The sequence below is a fragment of the Motacilla alba genome, chromosome 3 (assembly GCF_015832195.1).
Source record: "Motacilla alba alba isolate MOTALB_02 chromosome 3, Motacilla_alba_V1.0_pri, whole genome shotgun sequence".
NCBI classification, from domain to species: domain Eukaryota; kingdom Metazoa; phylum Chordata; class Aves; order Passeriformes; family Motacillidae; genus Motacilla; species Motacilla alba.
In genome coordinates, this window is record NC_052018.1 from 84,365,413 (window position 1) to 84,385,504 (window position 20,092).

At 40.1% G+C, this 20,092-nt stretch overlaps 1 protein-coding gene across 1 annotated transcript in view; it reads left to right on the forward strand.

The window, feature by feature from the left end:
- The first annotated feature begins 1,404 nt into the window (after positions 1 to 1,404).
- DAAM2 (dishevelled associated activator of morphogenesis 2) overlaps positions 1,405 to 20,092 on the forward strand; it is a 199,500-nt gene continuing 180,812 nt past the window's right edge. The window contains exons 1-2 of the mRNA XM_038132377.1: positions 1,405 to 1,559; positions 19,749 to 19,885. The gene's annotated coding sequence lies outside the window, so the exon portion shown is untranslated. The remainder of the gene's footprint in view (positions 1,560 to 19,748; positions 19,886 to 20,092) is intronic.

A 20,092-nucleotide genomic window follows, 5' to 3' on the forward strand; every position in this document is an offset into this window, starting at 1 on the left:
ACACTATTTTTTTTTCTTTCAAAGCTTCTTGTGTCATAGTGATGATATTAAAGTGCATGGGGAAAGCTGCCATTAGAAAGTTATCAGATAAAATTTGATTTTTAGCCTTTTGAAGTTGATCAGATGATTTTTATTGATTTGAAATTGATAATGGTAGAGCAGAAAAAAGAAAGTATATATATATATACAAACCAAGTCCACACAGCCTTAAATGGTAAATTTGCTCTGCTAGTAAGTTGCACAGAAAAGAACCTTGGCACATGTTGAAATAGCAATTGCATCTCCAAAAGTGGTACCAAGACATATACTTCTTAACTGCTTGCAAATGGAAATGATGTGGTACAAAAAAAAACCAAACCCAGTTGCTTATAATAGCAGCACATTTGTACACTACTGCAGAAAATGTTGAATAAGTTTTGAACTTCTTAAAAAGGTTTGTCTAAAATCAAGCAAAGCTCACTCAAGGACTTTCACCATATATCACTTCACCTTCAGACTTGTTTCATCTCTTAGATGGGACTACTGATACTTACAGGCTTATAGCCAAGCTCAGCTTCTAAATACAAAACAAAGAGGTCTTATGAGTCCAAATTTATCACCACTTACCTCAGCAGGATTATACCATGAGAGCATTTCACTCTTCAAGTACTGATTAACATTAATGCTAATACTGTTTCGGTTTTTGCTCTGGCATCTCTTCTCTCCCACGTAACACCTAAATGGCTTTCACAGCAGGTAAAAAGTGTCATACTGTACAGTAGCAAAGGAATAATGGAAAGATGCAAATAGGCAGAGCATAATAGAGATCAAAGACTAATTAATTTCCTGGGCTGGTATTTATCTGAGATGACACACTTCTAGAGAAGATATTTTCAAGTTAGGAGGGAAGATGGCCAAAATAGCCCACATGCTTGAGAAAACAATCCAGCTAAAAGGAGTTAGTGCCAAACTGAAAGACGATGTGGACAAGATGCTTGGAAGGCCCTGTTTCTGTCCTGTTTTAGTTAAATCCAGTAAAATCCTGGACACAACAGAGGGCTGTGGGCTTGGAGTGTGTCTGTGAGAGACCTTTATGTCATGCTTGATTCAAACCCTGTTTAAGCACAGCTGAGAGACTGGAAAACCACTTTCCAAATGGGGACTTGTATGACAGATAGTTACAGCCTGGGTGTGGATATAATATACCATGGACGGAAAAGTACAGGTACTGCCTTTTGCCAGGGACTTATACAACCACATCTGTAGTTCTCCAGTTTCCTCCCTGAACCCCTTGGAGGGGTTTTCTATCCAAGAGCACAAAAAGTACAGATTCCCCCCCATAGTGCAGTTTTAAATCTACCTAGAAAAACTTTTAGATTGTTCATTCCATAAATATCTCTTGCAGGCTGTCTGACGTCAGAGGATTTGGAGAGAGAGGCTGGTCTGAAAGTGAAAACAGCAGCAGTTCCAGTCTCACTCTAACAGCAGTGCCAGTGAGAGGAGCAGTACAGGCATTTCTCTGTGTGGATTACGGGACTGCAGAACAGGGAGGATCCACGCAGAGACACAGCTACTACAATGTAAGTGCAGCTGCTGCAGCAAAGCTCCTCATGTTTTTGCTTGTTTTCGAGAACAAATCCCTGCAAGTACTGATTGTCTTTCTTCTTTTTTTTTCTCCTCTGAAATATCCTGAAGCCAGCTTGGCAACACAGACAATTCAGGTTTAGTTTGATTGCTTCTCCCAAAGGTATGCAGAGGGGCTGACAGTGCAGGCTTTTGCACTCTTCTGTATGTGGATGGGGGTGACAGGGGATGAGGGAGGTCTGAGGAGAGCGAGGAAGGGATGGTCATACTTTTAGAAGACTACAAAATTAACTGAAATTCAGCTAGATCATGTTCTGGTAGCAGCAAAGGAAAATCCCAAATAAGCCTTAGGGAAAAATCAACTTCCTTAGGCAACTCCACAATGTAGGATTTCTTTTTTAACTCTTTAATAGCTTGTCATATTGTGCAGCAAGCAGCTCCTCTTTCCTTAGGAGGATGACAGGTAATTCCCTGGCCCCTGACAATGGAGTCCTGTCCCACTCTGCCAGGCTACTGGTGATAAAAAATACTAAAACAAGTAAGGGGAGTCACTTGGCTAAATCTGCCAAATTTAGCACCTCAAGCCTGTACTTGCTTGATACTAAGGGCTCTCCAAAGAACCCTCTGCTTCTGCAGAGAAGAGGTGTCTCTCACATCTAAAACCTAGATGTAACAGGGTCATACATGAACAAGTCACTTACTACAAGGAGAATCTCCCTGCAGATACTGATACAGGCACCTGGTCCAAGTCCAAACTAAAAGTAGTGATTCTTAGTAATTTTTTTTATACCTCTGCAATCCAGAGGTTCCCAAGCCTTCTCCATAAGAAGATGGTGTTTTCTGTGAGGCACACAGCTGTATCTATTTGCAGTTAAAATTCAATGCTACATTTAATTAACCTTACCTCCTGTGAGATTGAAAACAACCTCACACCTGGGTGTCTGTTCATTCTTCAAGTGGAGAAGGGAGCAGTTCTGGGGACAGCTGTGCAGGCAGCTGTCCTTTTTGTTGGCATCTTCTCTAATGAGACCCATGACAGAAGCAGCTTGCTTCCCCAGGAACGGTTTGAGGCCTCCTGCATGAAGATGACACACTTTGCAAGCACTTGTAACTGTAGAAAACTCTTGGCCAGCAGGAACATTGTTGGCCTGTGTAGTTGCTGGAAGGAGGGATGATGCCCTTGAGCATAAACACAAAGCTGGGCTGAGGAGCAGAAGCCATGTGAATTACACAATGCGAGTCCCCATGCTGTTAGCAATTGGCTTCAGCCAACAAGCAGTCACAAGAAAGGCCGCTGCAAGTCATCATTCCCTGCATTGGGCTGTTTTGATAATGGGAAAAGTCTGCAAATACTTTTCCTCTCGAGTGTGGCAGAGTGGGTTATTGGGGCAGGGAGAAGGCAATAAAAGAGGAAAATTGAGGACTGAAATGAAGGAGGGTTACTGGGATCTCCACTGCATATTGAAATTGAGCAACTGTAGCTAGCTGTGCTGAAAACAACAGCAAGTTGATGTAATCACTGTGCTGGCTAATGTAATGGAGATATTCTTTTACTGGGCAGGTGGTCAAGGTCTAATCCCCACAAAGGGATGCCATGGTATGCAAATCATGAGCTGGAGAATAAGCAGCTGTACTGATACATGTGTAAGGATGCAAAAAAAGAGCAGATCATGCAAGGATCTACTTTGGAAGTGAAGTCTTCAGACTTGGAAGGAATCATACTGGGATCTGAGCTATTTTGCTGTGATGTATCAGAATCTTTTCCTTTATCTCATTTATTTCTTACTAGATTTTGTTTCCAGTGGGCCTAGCAGCTCCATTTCCAAGAAGCTGCTTTTTTTTCTTAACAAAAGCCTAATCACATTGGCTGGCAATGTAAAAGAAAAAAACTTCTTAAGGAATATAGTAACTTGTTAGAAATCTTTATGCCCCAATAAACAATTGAGAGCTGTCACAGCCAAGGCAAGTGTCTGGAGCCACAAACACTTTTTACCTGGTTGAACAGTTTGTCTCTCCAAAGTATTTTAGGCAATTTAGGACTCATATATTCAGAACTGCTGAAAGCTGAGAAGGTAAGAAGAGGAACTAAGGAGGAGATAATTCTATATTTGGGGTGTTTTCATCTGACTGCTTCCTGTCTGTCTCATTATTCTTCTCTCCTTCCTTAGTCTCAGCATCCAACAGGTTAGCAACACTACCTGTGGGGGTTTGCAAGTCTGGAAATTCCCTGTGGGCTGTCAGTTGTGGTTCAAAAGGAAAGTTGTACACTGAGTGGAAGGCTGGGAAGAACAATGGGAAGGGAGATATTGATCTGGCAGGACATAAATTCAGTTCCAATGAGAAGGCATGGGTTTTAGCATCCTTGAATTTGGATGAGATTATACTAGCCAGGAAATTGCTAGTTCATCTATGGATGGACTTGCCCTGGAAGCAAGATTAAAAAAACACAGTATGAACAAGGCAGGCATTTTTCAGTTTTGTTTTGTGGAACAGAAAGCTATTGCCTGTTGCAGCTTATGACAGTCAGTGTAGCCCTGAGGTTTTAGAAGTCTATATTATGTGTCACGAAGTGAGGTCTCATGGTTTCACAGAGCTGAGTAAGCAAATTCCCTGGATAGCCTAGTGGCTTTACCACACCATATCACTTGTCTTCTGCTATCACTGCTGTTTTTTTAGTTGTGCTTCTTATATGTAGTTCTGTTCATCCTGAAAATCAGTCACAAAAGTTTTTCTTACCAAGTGCAGATATGAGGTGCACTTACTGTACTTTATTGACAGGGAGGCTCATCAAGAGTTGAATAGCATCTTGAAGGGATCTCCAAAATTGTTTGGGTTTGCTCCATCTGCTTTTGTTGATATAAAATTCCCCCAAGGTCTGATGGTATCTGAAAAACCCGTCTAGTCCCTCCAGGCCAGCCATCTGACTTGGAGATTGAGCAATCAGGGGACACTATTTCCTGACACATAGGGGAAGGATGTGTGGGAGGCTTGGCTTTCAGCACTTTAGTTGCTGTGAATTTTCAAACCTGGGTCAGTCCTATGGAGAGCTGACCCTCTCTCCCTTCCCTGCCCTTCAACCCCCAGGCAAGCGCACAGCATGTTCCTAAATTAAAAGAAAGCTGACTGCTCTTATTTTCATTGGATGAAAGAGTTTATGTGTATTTTCCCATGCTTTTTGGTTTGTTGATTATTGACAGTGGTGTCTCATGTGGCTTTTCCATTTGCCAGTTGCGATCCCTAATATCACATTCCTTTGAACTCAGGCATGTGCAGAAAACTGGTAGTTTTCAGTACACATACTAACATGCAGTAGGTCTGAATAATTTATCATATTTCTGCAATTCTATTTAACAAGGACGCTACTTCTGTTTGGCACAAGCCTGTTATCAGGCCAAGGAATTGTTATCTTCCAACCTGAGTGACCTGAGTGCAAGTCAGCTGTCATCTAGTGAAAGTTTTCTGGAGCTTTGTATTGTTCAAGAAACTTACTCCATGCTTCAATTCTAAGTAAGTCCAAGTAACATCAGAATTTCGTACAGAGAAACTGAGGCCCAAGTTGTGCAAAGGAACCTGTAATTTTGGCTCTTTATTTTTAGTGTCTTTCAAGACACCAAGAGACTCAAAAATTGAGGCAGCCAAAATTATAAGCTGTTTTTGAAATGCTGGCTGAGGGACTTGGGCAAATCTACAGAGTGCATTTGATTCTGTTCACATACTTCCTACAGCAGTGTAACTCTCTGAAGGTCTGTGAAAGTACTGAAACTACTGCTGGTTTACAGCAGTGGAAGGCACAGACAAATGTGTCCCATGTTGCTGGAAGCTCCCATGAGCTTTGGTGTGTCAGTTCTGTCCTCATGGTTTGTTTCTCTTGACAGGATGTTCCCAGCTGTGATTTGCTGAGAACCACAAAGGCACATGAACACATCACATCCCAGGCAGTGCTATTGGTAGAGTAGCCTCAAGCTATCTTAATGCTGTGTGTTGTTAAATGAGTACCTGGTGATGGTCAAATAAGCTTTTCCCTCCCTGAGGCTTTGTGTCTGGTTTATATGTTGCTGAACATTCGTGCTCCCTGTTAGGTACATATTTTCAGTTTCCTACATGGTATTTGTACACTTGAGATTTTGGCTTCTCTAGTGATCTCTATGGTGTCAGATAATGTCTTCTAATAGTAGGAGTTTACTAGATACGGGACAAAATCTATGGTGACCAATGACAGGACACAGAGGAATGGCCTGAAGTTGTGGCAGAGGAGGTGTAGGTTGGATATTAGATAAAGGTTCTTCACCCAGAGGGTGGTTGGGCACTGGAACAGGCTCCCCAGGGCAGTGGTCACAACACCAGCCTGACAGAGTTCAAGAAGCTTTTGGACATTGCCTTCAGGCACATAGTGTGGCTCTTGGGATGGTCCTGTGCAGGGCCAGGAGCTGGACTCAGTGATCCTGGTGGGTCCTGTTCAATTCAGGATATTCTGTGATTCTATGATTCTGTAACATGGAGTAGCAAAACTGACCAGGAGAAGCTCAGGGGGGTTTTTTGATTGAGTAGAAAAGTTATTCTGACAGTACGGCAGGCTTTTACCAGTGATAAGGCTTTTCTGGAGTTAAAAATTCCAACTTCAGGTAAAAAGAAGGAAGTAGATAAGAAAGGGATGAGATCAGAAGACTTGCTGGAATTTAAGGAATGGGAGCTGGAGATCTGGAGGATGTGTTTAGATTGTGAAAATGGAAATAGAGGTAACCTTGAGGAGCTGAGAAAAACCTTGGCAGCAAGGAAGAAATAGACTTCATCCCTGAATAACAAGTGCTTGCTGACTTCCCAGTAATAATTGCTGAAGTTGGTATTTCTGCCCATGAATTTTGAAGTTCACATTTGTTTTTGCTGGAGAGTATTTTTCTCTTCACTGTGTCCCAAAATAACTAAAATTCAGGCAATGTACGTGCCGGCCCAGCTCTTCTTTAAAATGGGGACAAAGATGATTTGTGAGACCTAACAAGTCTGTTCTGTCTCTCTGGTATAGGACTTTTATAAAGGAGGCATAAACTAGAACTCCTTTCTATTATTTTATAGATTTTATTATTCAAGGCAGTGAACAAGCCTGATTTGGGGGGCTTTTCATAATGTTTGTTTTTTGGAGGGGCAATCTTTTTAGCTGCTTAAAGAATTGGATTAATGAGCTGTGAAGACTTAAGTGATAGAAACTTGCACAGTCCCCTGTTCCTCTTTGAAGAATATGATCAGGTCCAATTTAACATTTTAAGATCTGACATGAACTGTCCTGTTCCCAGGACAGTTTTACAAAATAAATACACAAACACAGACACAAAAGAGAAGAAACATTTATGCCAAGGAGCACAATCCAGGTTGGATTTATTGTGAAGAAATCCTGCAAGTGTACCTTTGAAGGTTTAAGAGCACATGGCAATATTTTCTTCTCCTAAGACAAAGTTGTGGGAAGAGTTGAAAAATCTTGGAGGATGGGTCCACTATTAAACATGATAATCTGGCTATACTCCCATCTGCAAATCCTAAACTGAAAGGATTGAGCAGAGGCAGGATCAGACTATATATGGGTTTTTAATATGCTTTCCCTAAACATCTGCAGCTGACCTTTACTTGGATATATGGTACTGGTTTAGATGGACTTCTGACTCTATGTAGTCAATTTGATATTCCTGTGGTCTTTGTGAGAGAAAACAATGTGAAGATCCTCTGATGTTTCAGCAGTCGTATCTGTGAGGTGTTGACTGAGGAAGCTGACCAGACACATCACAAACCTCCAGAAAGTTACTCGTATTTTGGATGGCTTTAAGTCAAGAATGCATGTGAAGAAACTATACCTGCATTTTTAGCACTGTCTGTGTCTTCTTGACATTGAAAAAAGGGATCAGCATCTCTGCTTGTTCCCCAGTTGAAAAGTAGATTACAAAGAGTGACAATTTTTCAGAAAATATTTAACTTGCTAACCCTTCTCTAGTTATTTTTATAGGGATGTTTTGTATTTTCTTTTGCATTTAAATATTTCTTAAAACATTTCAAACAGACGTACTCATCAGTAGCATATTGTTGCTGATACTTTCGTAACTAACAAATATTTTGAGTTCTTCCATTTTCCAGGAAAGCTCAGTGCTTTAGAAATATAAAAAAATTAGGATATTTTTAAGTAAATCATGCTGGTCTTTAAAAATCATTAATCTCTTTGCATGCTCTTGGTCCTGCACTGCCATCTGTTTTCTTTCAAATCTCCAGAAGGCTGTGACAGAAATATGTGGGAATCCATGTTGTTCTGCATCAGCCTGCCAATTCTGCTCCTTTGCTTGTCAGGTCAAAGCAAACAACCTTTTCAAGAAGGAATGAAACAACTGGGGAACAGTTTAAGCATCTTTGTCTCTGCTGATCCTTGCATAGAAGTTTCCTGGACTCTTCTAGAGGTGTAACATAATTTCCCTTTAACATAAATCCATTGTTTTACCCCTAGTGTGTTACAACAGTCCATTCCCTCTGAAAACATGTAGTCAATAAATCATCAGCCTACAATACAGCAAGTTCTGTACTTTCCATTAGTTTAAGATCAAGCCCTGAATGCTGTGGGTATTGTATGACCATTAGTCAGATTGTTTCTGATAGAGCTGGGTCATGTCAATGGATTGTTCCTATTTGACCAGAAGTTAAAGACTGAGAATATTTTCTTGTCTGCAATCATACACTGTATAAAAATGTGAGGCTAAATCACATATAAATTGCACATAAAGTCAGCAATTTCTTGTTTGCGTTCAGCACTTTCCTCTGGAAAATTTCCAAGCACTTTACAAATATTAGTGGATTTATAATTTTGGGAAACTGAGACACAGTTTTCTCAGAAGCCTGCAAACTAATGAGAGTTTGTACTATCACACAAGTACTCTCCTTGCAGGTGGGTTAGACCCATTTTTTTCATACATCTTTGCATCTTCTGAAGTGTTAGTGTAGCAAAGCCATAGTTACTAATTAAAATGTTACAACATAATCTTAATCATTATATTGCTTTTAGTCTCCTGTCTATAGACAAACCGTATATTCACCAAAATCATACTACTCCCAGAATGCAAGAATGTCACCCTATTGCAGAGTGGGTGCTTCTTTCCATTTTTACTCCCTCCCTTGTATCTTCCCAGAGCCTTTAGTTACAATCTCCTGTTGTTCCTATACTCCACACTTCATTTAGATTTTTGCCTGTATTGAGACTATGGAACTTAGGTACTGCTGATAATGCTTGTAAGAGAATTTCCCTACTAGGTGGAATGGGTTTATTTGTTAGATAAAACAGCATACATCTGCAGAGAAGATTTGCCAGGATATCATTCTTCCTTACAAACTTTAGGAATAGAGCCATCCACCAGTGCAGACAATCTTGGTTTTCTTACTGAGTCACTGACCATTAAGCTGGGATGCCTGGACTGTGAGTACCCTCCTTAAATCCATTTGGCAGAATCCTGACCCCCCTCCAGGCAGGTGACCCCCATCAGCATCTGCACAACAGATGAAAGAAAGCAAGATCTTGACCAAACATGAGGGGACTTCAGTCCTTTGCTACTTTTGCAGCCGTGTATACAGCGGGAACCAATTAAACTGTTTCTAACAGCTGAGTGCACAGAGAGACAGTTGGTTTTGTTCTCACTTGAGCTCTGATGTGTCAGCATCCTCCTGCACTGTTATGCAGGGATAGAGTAATAACCATGCTAGGGCCCTGCCAATATGAACTGTCTTCCAACTGTGCCCTACTGAGATATGAACTTGCCCTCTTTGCTTGTTTCATACTTTTACTGCCCTGTGGGTCAGGCGTCCCAATGAGTGAATCTCTCTGGCTCTGTTGTAGAGGCCCTGAAATGTGTTGCCAATGCCAGAAGTACAAAGCTTGACCTTAGCCTTTCATCGTCAGCAGGATTCAGGCAGTCTGTGAATGTTACAAAGTCTTTGGCACTCACCATTACTAAGTTATAGGGAGAAAAACAGATGCATTTTCTGACCGAAAATTTTTGAAATTTTCTTTGGGGGACCCATGAATTGTTTACCAGCTGTGTCTGGACTTATCTAGAATAGCTTCATGTACCTGCTGGGGGACATGTGTTGTGCTATAAATGCCCTACTGTGTCCTTCATGACACATTTTCTGTTAAATCAGAGGCAAAATTTAGCAAGTGACTCCTCACTGTCTCATCCCCAGCTTACTTTTAGTGGTGATGTTCACGATGTTCACATCTATTGGGACATCTCCAGGGGCCCCTTCTCTTTCTGATTTACACATGTGTTAATGTAGCTAAGCTACTGTGGAACGGGCCTAAGCCTTATCTAAGAAAATACTGTATATACAAATTACAGTTGACCTCTCATAATGTAGCAAAACTTTCATATGGTATCACTGTACTTTTGTCAAAAAGCAATATAAGATTGTCACTTCATCAGTTCTGAGAATCAGTTTTTCAATTTCTGGCTTTGATTTTTTGCAATATATGTCAACATACAATTCAGATTACATGCATATCAAGATTTTGGGGTTTTTTCTAATTTTGACATAAATTTAAAAAAACTTTTATATAAAAGTTATAATAAAAAAGTTATCTCTAGTTTTATGTATTTTTATCCACAGACTGGACTAAATTTTATAATCTCTAGAATCAGTTAACAGAGGTCAGGGAGATGATATTATACCTCAGTACAATGAAATACCTAATTTGTCATTGTCAGCTGCTTTAAACTAAGAATGAAAATTGCTGCCTCACTTCAGACTGGAAAACTTATCTAATTGTTTCCCATTGGTCACTTGAAAAGGCATATGTTAATGTGTGATGGTTTCGGAATAAATGTGCTGTGGAGACTGCTGGACTACGTGTCTATTACACAGTTGTCTATGATTGTAGGAAACAGGATGTGATGACCTTGTAGTCTTATACTGCCATGAATGCACATGACCCAGAATCCAGATGACCACCCCACAGACTCTGGTGACATGTGGGAGTGCAGCAAATGAAAATGGAAGCAGATGGTGAAAAAGTACCCTCTGTGTTTTGCCTTGTCTTTCCTTTGAGGGACGTTGCCTGAAGTCTTTGATCCCAATAGCCTGCTGAGGAAACATGTCTCTGAGCTAGGCTGAAACAACACTGGGAACACTGTCTACAGTTCTGGGTACTCAGTGCTAAGTGGTTACACAGTGGAGGAGAGAGGCAACTTTCATTTTTTCTTTGAGCCCTTTTTAGTCATGGTCTCTCGGGATTCTTGAGCTCCTTCAGGAATAAACCTAATTCACAAAGAAGATAGAGGGAGCTGGACAGTTTGATGCCACACTGGGCACCAATGCCTCCATAGAAATGGAAAAAACTCTAACTTTCATTGGGAATTCCTTCATTGTAAATCTTGGGCTTGCTTCTGCTGGCTGACCACTGCCATTAACTTGGAGTGTGTGCTTTTCAGTGTGTTATCTACCTCTTGTTTGTCTGCTTGCTTGCTTGCAATGGAACAACCAAGGCTGCACAAAAGTATAAGGTTTATATCTTAGGTTTTCTGTACAGAGTGTGTGAGCTTAAATCCATGGCCTCTCTATGTTCCTATATTTGTTGCATTTAGAATTTTAAAGCTTCTCACCAACATTTTGGAGGCCTGTTTCTGGGGCTGAATTTTGCCATTTGATGTGGATCATACACACTGCATCTTGTGATGATATCAGGATTGGAAATAATGGGCCCTGTAGCTTCAGTGAAGCTCATGTAGAAATTCACTCATGGGTGTCACAGAAGCAGTTTTCCCAGTTCTGTGATATTTAGTCTAGAAAATCTCCATGTAGAATAAGATGCCACACTGGATTTGTTTAGTAGCTCTGGGCTTCAGTTATCTCTGAACATCCCATGAAGCTTTAGGGTCACAGCAAATGCAGTACTGCTCCTAGGCAAATGCAGCCAGACTGGAGTTTGTTCAGCGGTCATTGTGCCTGGCTCTTAAAACACCAAGCTCACTTTTACATATTCACTGAGACACAGTAATCACCGCATTATACCAGCGTCTGTGTATCTGACACACCCAGTGATTTGTTTGCAGACTTTCCCACACCCTCGGAGTTGCTGCTTCTTAGTTTGGGTCATTTTCACCATATCTCTGTCAGGTGTCTTTTTCCCTCCAGATATTTTTGGGTGCAGCTGATTGCAGCAGGTCAAGAGGACAAGACAAATCTGCCTTTTGCAGCTCACCTGTGTTACACTATTAGAGAGCATTAAAGCAATCAGGGAACTGGACTGATTATTGTAGGTGCCTTCCAACTGAGCTATTCTAATTTTACTCCTGCTTATGGAAGGTTTTTTGTTGTTGTTGTTTGTGCTTTTTTTCTTTCTTTTTCTTTTTTTTTTTTTTTTTTTTTTTACTGTGTGGCTTCTACCCATGTGTTTACCATTGTTCATTCTTTTTGCCCTCCTTTCTTCATGCAAGCAGAGGAATATCATAGCACTGAGGATCTAAGATGGGCATAACTAAACCTCACCACACTGAACCACTGGGCCAACAGAGGCCTTTTATATTCTTACTGTCATTTGGTATCAGAGCAAGGATTTTTTTAGACTTCTTCTTTAAATGGTCTTTCTGATGTGTCAGAAATCTGTGTGGTTATGTTTATCGGTATTTTATGGCTTTTTTGCCTTGTTTGACAAGTGTCAGCTACTGAAGGTTCTCTGCTGTAAAATGCTGCAGAGGTGACTAAGTGGCTCCTTGTCCTGCCTGCTTTGCTAATTGTGCTGAGCCAAGAAGTATCTGTTGGGTGTGCAAGCATGGAGGGTGAGGAAGGGTTTCATCAACTCAAGGAAACTAATGAGTTGTAAGAGCTATAATGCTGGCTTGGTCAATAATTACAGGCTGCAGACTTCACAGGTCCCAAAAGCTAAGCAAACTCCATCTTGCTTAATACTTTGATGAAATACTGAAGGGTGTATGAAGCAGTGCTGATCACTTAGAGGCACATATCAATTTTGAATCATGTCTAAGAACAAAATCTGGGGAATTTCATATTATAGGATATCAGAGTTTCTTGTCTGTGCTCCACAGTGCTTTTGAGCACTAAACTAGTAATCTGTGAGGAAAAAACACAACAGTTTAGGCTATCGATAAGCATAACTTATAAAATAAAGTAACAATTTTGGTCAGTGCTTTATTTGATTCAGCAACATACATAGTTCTCAGATACTTATGATTAGGTACACTAAGAATGGGACACAGCCTAATATAACAGACTTGAATTCTAGTTTCTTTTTGTCTTACGGTTGCTTGTTTCTGACTCAACATAGATTTTGAACAAGCTGTCCCCTTCCAAAAATTGTTAATATAGATGGTCCCTTGGACTTTACTGTTCTGTGTTTGGGAGTTGGGTTCTATTGGTACAATTACATGACAACATTTACAAAAGTATTTCTTATCTGTTGATGCTTCAGTTTTTGTGTTAAAGTTTATATAATTTATGATGAACCCAAAACACTGCAGCTCTAACAGATTTTGGCTTTAGCCTGTAGGGCTTGGGTTTTTCTTCAGAACTGGTGAGCATACACACCACCAGTTGACTTCAAAAGAAATTGTGGGTGCAGAGGCATTCAGTTATTTGCCTAAGGTCACAGTGATGGTCAGGATCAGAGCTCCACAGGGCAATTCTTGGCTCCAAGTAAATAAACACGTATGCCAGACCGGTAGAAACTTCTGAGCTGTGCAGAGATCTTGTGTAGCTGCACCTTTAGAAGTGGGTCTTGTCTTCCATGATCAGATTTAAACAGCTACACTTTTATAATGATAATAGCTATTGCCACCTGTGCAGTGACAATAACTACCAGGTGAGTAGGAATTATTTTACACTATTGAAAGTGTCTTTTCAACTGTACTGATTGTTTTTGAAATATCACAGCTTGGGAATTGCTTGGAATGCTTGTTCCGTGTTGGCTTGACCTACCTGCTTGCAAAGTGTGAGCCAGTGCTTCATTTTCTATCTCACTTACCATGACTGATCTTGCACCAGAGAGGTGTGTGAACAATGCAGCAAGCCCTGCTGGTTTTGGTGGTTATTTGGGTTTTTTTGTGAGTTTTTTTTTCTCCTTGTTTTTTTTTTTTTTTTTTTTTTTTTTTTGTGGGTTTTTTTTGTGTTTTGTTTTGTTTGTTTTTTTTTTTTTCATATCCATTGCAGTAAGTTTAAGGCTTACAAGAAAATTTAACAGCTATAGAAAGCAGCACATTGGAGTGCCATCACAGCCTCATTCTTCCTTATAGTGTCAGCTGAATTGGCTAGGGAGTTCTGACTGCACCTTTTCACAAAGTCCATGAGCTCTCATTAGCACACTCCAATGATTGGGGTGCAACATGCTGAGCAAAACTTCCACATACTTCAGGAATAATGTAATCTAGTTTTATGTCTGAGGTCTAAACATGATTTATCTAATGGTGATTTAGAACTTAAATAGAAGCAAATCTGGAGAAGTGGGCTAAATATTTTTCTCATTTAGCTGAGCTGTCTAAATACTGAGGACTAAGATGAGCTTATGCAGAACCTTCTAACACTGAGTGAGTCAGGTATGATTATCCTTCTTTTAGAGAGTACAGAGTCAGAGACATGAATTGGCTTGCCCATGCCCACACAGAAATGCACAGGTAATGTCAGCATTACAACTTGGTTACTCAGAAGTGTACAGATGTGCAACATGTATCACACTTCTTCCCACCCTAAGTGCCGTAAAGTGTTTGCAAGGTCACTCTCTTACCTTAAAACCTTTGCTGATTATGGTTTTTTTCTTTCATTTTGATTTTCTTTTTAATATAAAAATAATCGTGACTAAAGCAAAGTATTTCAACATGCACATTTTCATCATGATTGAAAAAATTCAGTTCCTTGGATCTGAAAATATTTGTACCTGTAGAGCTTTCTTTTATTGGCTCTTCTGAGTAAACCTGTACACACTGGTGAAAAGTGGGATAGAATATACAAAGATTTTCAAAAGTGATTGAAGAAAACTTTCCTTTCCCTAGCAAAGCACAACACTGAAAATGAGAGAGCAATCAATTTAAATGAAACCAGTAAGTTCTAAAGGTTTAGAAAACTTCAGGTTGAGGCTGATGCTGAGACTTGAGTTTCCTGTCTCTTGACAATTTACGAATACTTTTGTCTCTCCCTTGATGTTGGGCATAACTGTTTGTGTCAAATTTTCTGTGTCCCAGAGTAGAATCTACAGGCCCTTTCCTTTAAAACCTTTGGAATTTACATAACCCTGCCATTGTAGCAATGCAAAATGTGGCTCTGGTTACAATAACAAGGGTTTAGGGAACGCAGGGAGAGATTGTAGCAGCAAAGGCATAAAAGTAAAACAAAACAAAAACTCTACATGCTGTTTTAATTTTCAGCAGCCACGTGAGAACTGTCCTGCAGTTCCCGGCTATAAATAAATCTCTGTCATCATAGGATGACAAAAACCAAAACAGTTCACATTCCTTCCAAATTTTCTTAAGGTTATAAAAAATAAAGGAATGGTAAATATTTCAAAAGTAGAGTGTACTTTGCTAAGGAATGTCAAATTATTACTCAAGGGGGTTGATATTTGCAGTAAGTAAAGAAATTTGGCATTAAACTTCTCTTTCCCTGCTCCATCTCTGCCAGCTCTTTTAAGAAAACCACTTAGGACTACATATAGAAAGTTTGCCAGGCAATGCTTCTTAGAGCTCTATGCATTCACTGCCTTAGTGTCAGCTGAGGCAGGAACTTCCTTTGAGATGAATGAGCATTATGCAGAAGTATGACTGTTGCTTCTTGTCAGATGCTACATCCTAGTTCTTTTACATGGTGTATTAGAAAGGTGGAGACAGGGATCACTTCATTGCATAGTGAAATACTGTGGCCCTGATAGATGTAGATGTGAATACAGAATCAAACAATGCTCATACCAAAAGTAATCCTATAAGAAGAAGCAGGCCTGCTTGATAAGTAAGATTAGATTAATATAAGATCAATATAAGTAATATTACATGTGGTTGAACAAAGATTTGGTCTCCTGTTCAAATCCAGTTTTTTCATCAGAATGAAAAATTTTTACAATTGCAAATGTTGTAGGACAAGCTACCTCACTTTTAGACTCAGGGATGAGAAGATGTAATGCCATGTGAATTGCGTCACTAAGCATAGCTCTTCAGGGAATATAAGGACAGAATAATGAAATGGTAACAGGGACATGAATGCAGATAACCTTGAGCAGAGAGCCCTAGAGTCAACAGGCCCATGTGAGGGTTTCTGTACATTAATGAGGTGAAAGAAGTTTCAACAAAATCTTTTCTCAGAAGGTAGTGATGCCTTAAATTTTAGCCAGTCTAAGGCAACAATCTTAGCTGTTGTGTGGTGAAGTCCCAAGCAGCAAGACTGGAGACTAGGAAGGAAATATTAACACCAGCACACTGGGAAGGAATTATGGTATACAGGGAAACTGATTTAAATTGACCCTGAGCTGTGGTATTGATTTGAATGAGCATGAGGTCTCCCAGAACAGCATATATTTGAATTTCTGAGTGCTCCCTAAAAACATAGGAAGGAAAGCTGCAGCAGAGGAGTCTGATGTTGCTGTGAAATGGTTCTCCAATTATAGGATCTGTTTCACACTACCTCATCATGGTGATAGACCACAAGACAGCTGAGAGCCTGTGGGAAATAAACCAGAGCTTTGCTGGATGTCTGTTATAGATCAAAAAAAAATGAGTAAAGGAGACCTTCTTCAGACAACTGGAAGAGGCTCATGACCACCTCAATCTCTGCTGGAAGAGCAATACCACAGAGCACAAGAAATCCAGGAGGTTTTTGGAGTGATGGTAACTTCTTCACACAGATAATGGTTGAGCTGAATAAAAGAGTCACTCTACTGGACCTAACATTTACAAACAAGGAAGAACAGACTAGGGGTGTGAAAGTTAAGGGTAGCTTAGGCTGCAGTGACCATGGGATGGCAGAGTTAGGATTCTGAGAGGAGGGAGCAGTACAGAAACCAGGATAACAACCTTAGAATTCAGGAGAGCAGACTGTGGCCTGATCAGAAACCTCCTTGAAAGAATTCCACCAGACTTGGCCCTGGCAAGAAGAAAGGTCCACCAGAGTCCAGTGATTTTCAAGGATCACCTCTTTTAAACTTGAGTTCATTGTGATGAGCAGGGAATGAAACAAAGGTGTTAGGAGGCACATGTAGGTAAGCAAAGAGCTTCTAACTAAATATAAAAGGAATTTTACAAGAGCTGGGAATATGGTCAGGTGACTTGGAAGGAATATAGAGTCACTATTTGAATGTGTGGGGATGGGATAAGGAAAACCAAGACCTACCTGGCCTTGAGTCTGCTAAGGGACGTGCAGGACAACAAAAAGGGTGTCTAAAGGGAGAATGATTGCAAAAGAAAGAAGAGGGGAAAAAATAGACCCACTGTTGAATAGTCTAGGGAACCTGGTGGCAAAGGACACAAAAAAGGATGAGATGCTCAAGTCTTCTTCACTGTAATCTTCACTGGAAGAACTGACCTTGAGAAATCCTATGCCTGTGAGACCTGTCAGCTACAATGTATGGAGTAAGAAACACTCACCCTCGATTAATAAGAATTAGATTCAGGAATAACTGTACAAATAAATAAGTAAGTCCTTGGTATCTAACGGGAGCTACCCAAAAATGCAGAGGGAGCTGTTTAACGTCAATGTGAAGCCACTCTTGATTAGCTTTGAAAGGTTATAGCCACTGAGGGTGATTCCCGAGGACAGGAAGAAAGCAGTTGTTATTTTTATCTTCAAACGGAACAAGAAAGGTTGTCTAGACAGGGTGGGGAGCCTCATCTCAATCCCTAGAAAGGTGAAGGAATATACCATCCTAGAAACCAATTCCAAACATACGAAGGACAAGAATATGACCAGAAATACTCAGCACTCATAAGGAGAAATCATTCCTGACCATCCTAATAGCCTTCTATGATGAGATAAGGAGAGACTGGTAGATGCTGTTTATCGTGACTTTAGTAAAGCATTTGACACTTTTACATTATGTCCTTATTGACAAACTGATGAACTATGGGCTAGATAAGTGATTAGTGACATGGCTTAGTAGCTAGCTGAGCTGCTGGGCTAGAAAGGTTGTGGTCAGCAACAAACAGATCAGCTGCAGGCCAACAAATAGATTATCCCAGTTTTAGTTCTGGGATACAAAACTGTTTAACATCTTCATTAATGGCCTGGGTGATGGGACTGACTGTACCTTAAGCAAATTTGATGACAACATAAAACTGGGAAGAAAATTGACAGACCAGGTGGTTATACTGCTATTTGGAGGCATCTCAATAGGAATCTCATGGAATTCAACCCAAGTCCTTTTTCTGAGGAGGAAAAGCCTCATGCATCAGTACAGGCTGAGGCCAACCAGTTGGAAAATAGCCTTGTGCAAAAGGACCCAGAGTTCAGGTAGGCAACAATTTTAACATGAGTCTAAACTGTACCATTGTGGCAGACAACAGCCTTGGACAATATTAGGAAAAACTGCCACCAAGTCAAAACAAATGATCTTTTCTCTCTGCTCAACATCTGGAATGTTGTGTCCAGCTCTGGAGTTCTGCAGGGTAAGAAAGATATGGAGAGAGTGCAATAAAGGGCTGCAAAGATGATTAAAGGACTGGTATGTCTGACATAGGAGGAGAGAATGAGGGATCTGGGACTGCTTATCAGTATATATGAATACTTGTTGATATGGGGAGTAAAGAAGATGGAGCTAAACACTTCTCTGTGGTGCCCAGTGGCAGGATGAGAGTTGATAGGCACAAACTGAAACATAGGAAATTCCATTTAAACATAAGAAAAATAACTTAATGTGTGTGTCATCAAAACAACTGATGCAAGTTGCTAAAAGACATTGTGGAGGCTCCATATGTGAAGATACTCTAAACCTGACTGGATGGGGCTCCAGGCAACCTTCTCTAGTTGACTCCTCTTTGAACACAAGTTTTGGAGGAGATTATTGCCAGAGGTCTCATCCAGCCTTAACTGTTCTGCGCTCTGTGATATCTATTTTTTTTAATTATGGCTGAGTCAAAACAGCTCAAGAATTGTGATCATAGATGGCACTTACTATTTTGGTCCAAGTACTATTTGTGATGGACTGTCCCACATCTTCTTAAAATAAGTGACACCAGAGCAAAAATCAGGAATTGTGGTGGAAGGTTTTTGGGGGGTGGGGAATTGCTTCCTGTGCTATATACAGTTTGAGGTTGGGTAGAGGACTTCACTCTCTTGTGATTCTAAGGTGGTGTCTTTCCCCAGTATCAAACACTTACGGGGGGTGGGAAGAAGAGAGAGAGACAATGAGGGCTGAATTTGGCTAATTGTTGATAGACCTGTGTTAAAGTTGATACTGTTACTTCATGGGGATAATGAGGGAAAAACAAAGCCCTGTTTTTCTAGTATCCCCTAAAGACTAGAGTTTCTATGAATAACCTTAAGGCACACATGGAGAAATTGACAATTCTAATGATGTTTCTCCTAAAACAGTTTAGTTAAATACCATGGGAAGCAAACAAGGAAAAGGTCGCTTTAATGGTATTTCCTAAAGTGGCAGTACAGCAGCATTTGTGGAATGTCCTGGAGCACACTCATTTGGCTTTAATAAAAACTAATGAAAAAACCCAACAACAAGAAAATTAGCTGAATGATAAAAGCAAATAATTCAAAACAGATTTCCTTATGAATGCTGGAAATCATCTGTTTAGAGCCTCTGATAGAAAGAAGATAACACCAATAGTTCTGTACCATCTGAAAAACATCTTTTGTATATTAATCACACTATGTGCAGAAAAAAAGGTGTTTCTTTTTCTTTATCAATGATCACTTATGATCCCTATACTCAGCGTTAATGTATAGAGTAACAAATCAATTTGTCCACAGTGCATTTGCAATCAGTGCTGAAGACAGAGTGGAAAATGTGAGATACTCATATTGCATTTGATTGTAGCATAAATTAAGAGCACTGCTGAGTGCTTCAGTGAAGAAGACTAGTCCTGCACTAAAATAAAAGAGACCATATAGGAACCTCTGTATATATTTCTTCTGTAATTTCATTTGAAAGTGAAAAAAACATTGGAGATGCCTTTTATATTGAGAGAAAGCTAATAAGAACTATTTATTTGCAATTGTTTCTCTAGACGACCATCTCTGCAGTCAAAGCAGCTGTACTAATTCATTTGAAGAGGGGCTTTTCCTACACAGTGAGGACCTGAACTGAACAGAGACCTACAGAGAGAGAGAGAAGAGCAAGTCAAAAACTACACAGATCATCCAGGTTAGTACTGATTTGCATATGGGGAATGGAAGAGGAACAGAACACCAGGAAAAAAATTAGCTATCATTTTGTTTTCTTAAACATGTATGATGTGTCCTACATTCACCAGGCAAGAGGAATCTTCTGCATACTGCAAAGTGGTAAGATGGTGTTTCAACTTTAGAGCAAAGTTACAGCAAAGAGGGCCTCACAAGCCCCAAAGTTGGG